Below are 1,738 nucleotides of genomic sequence, written 5' to 3'. Positions count from 1 at the left end.
GGTCTGATTCAAACTCACCCATCACCTTCTCTCCTTTCTTTAACCTACTGACTGTCGACATGAGTAACACGTCTGTCTGTTTATCAAAGGTTCTCAGCATCTTTACGTTCGACCACGTCTCCACCATGAAGATCCTGATTCTTTTTTTGTGTGTGTGCATCATGTTGGCTCTGAACAGAGCTGATGGTGAGTATTTACTGGCTGTTTACTGAAGGACTGAACATGTGTTATTACTATTTAACTTTTTTAAACATCTCTCTCTCTGGGTGTTAGATGAGAAGACCAATACCACTCTCATGTCTGTGTCCCTATTATAAAGCCACATCCAGCAGCTGGTTACTCTGACTTAGCACCGAGACTGGAAACAGGCAGACACAGTCTAAAAGAATCCACCTTCCAACACCTATAAAGCTCATGAATCAACATGTTATGCCTTGTTTGTTTCTCTCAGGTTTAGCATGTGATGCTGCCAAATAGTGTTTGTGGTGAACTCAATTATATGACCAGACGAACTGTGGTAGAGGAAGATTCCTTTACTTGTTGCACACAAACAAACATACAAAGTCCAGGATAATAATCAGGTCGTTAAGAGAGTCCAAGGTCAGCGCCGGTAATAACGTATAGCCAGGAGATCCAAACTCAAGAAGTCAGGTAGGAGATAGCAGAAGGTCGGTACACTGCAGGCAATCAGAATCTGGGAGGGAATAGGCAAAACACGGTGGTCAAAAAACAACAATCCAGGGTCAGAAACTAGAGAGTCGGGCAAGAATTAATGCTGGAGAATCAGAGCTGGAGTCAAGAACAATCTGGCAGCGTTCTAGTGAGATAACGCTGCCTATATGCTGTTGGACACAGGTGTGAGTAATCAGAAGCAGGTGAAACCTATGAACACAGATTAAACTAAAGCGTCCATAACTGAGATGCAACTGAAAAGGAAGTGGATACAAAATAAAATCACACGGCAGGAAGCTGACAGTTTCATCTGTTCAAACACTTACACAAAAATGAAAGACAGACATGAGAGTTGTATTTTCATCTACCTGTCTGCCTGAAATGCAGTGCATGTATTTTAAACTAAATATTTCACTGGTCCTTAAAATAAAATAAAATTTGTTAATTATTCTAACCAGCTCTTCTAGGAGCAGAGGTTGAAAGTGCACCAGAGAAAAACAGTGAACCAAGTAAGTGCTCAGTATATTTCTAATGTAATATATTTACAATGTAATTCTAATAGATACACAGAAGTAAAACAGGACATGTTCCATGTCAGAAACTCATTACAGTGGCCAGTTTAAACAGCAGTGGATCCGCTGGCTGCACCAGTTCTAACAGATTAGATTTTTTAAACTAATTGTTGCAATAATAAATGACTCTAGTCTTTAAAAGTGCACATACATATTCATGAGCCTCCTGTGGACTCAGTCTTACTCTCTATTATGTATTTGTCTTCACACAAAGCCTACAGAGTGAAGTGGAGTGAAAGATGCCCTGATGGTTGGACAAGGACCACCACTCAATGTATCCTCTATGTTCCAAGAAAAATGACTTGGGATGAAGCTCAGGTAATCAGCAAGGTTCAATATTCGGAGTACAATGATTTTACTCAAGCTAACACAAATCACTTCTTGTCATGTCCTACTACCAAGGATGTTTTTACTCTCCTCTGTAGGAAAACTGTAAGTCCATGAAGGGGAACCTTGCATCTGTATATTTGGCTGACATAGCTCATGAAGTTCAG

The 1,738-nt window shown here is 40.2% G+C and overlaps 1 long non-coding RNA gene across 1 annotated transcript in view; it reads left to right on the top strand.

The window, feature by feature from the left end:
* Nucleotides 1-398, top strand: part of LOC109953124 (uncharacterized) — an 11,197-nt gene extending 10,799 nt beyond the window's left edge. The window contains exon 3 of the long non-coding RNA XR_002273852.1: nt 274-398. This is a non-coding gene — a long non-coding RNA (uncharacterized LOC109953124). The remainder of the gene's footprint in view (nt 1-273) is intronic.
* Nucleotides 399-1,738: the final 1,340 nt, after the last annotated feature.

This window comes from Monopterus albus, unplaced genomic scaffold (assembly GCF_001952655.1).
Source record: "Monopterus albus unplaced genomic scaffold, M_albus_1.0 scaffold548.1, whole genome shotgun sequence".
NCBI classification, from domain to species: domain Eukaryota; kingdom Metazoa; phylum Chordata; class Actinopteri; order Synbranchiformes; family Synbranchidae; genus Monopterus; species Monopterus albus.
This window is presented reverse-complemented; position numbering and strand designations above follow the sequence as displayed.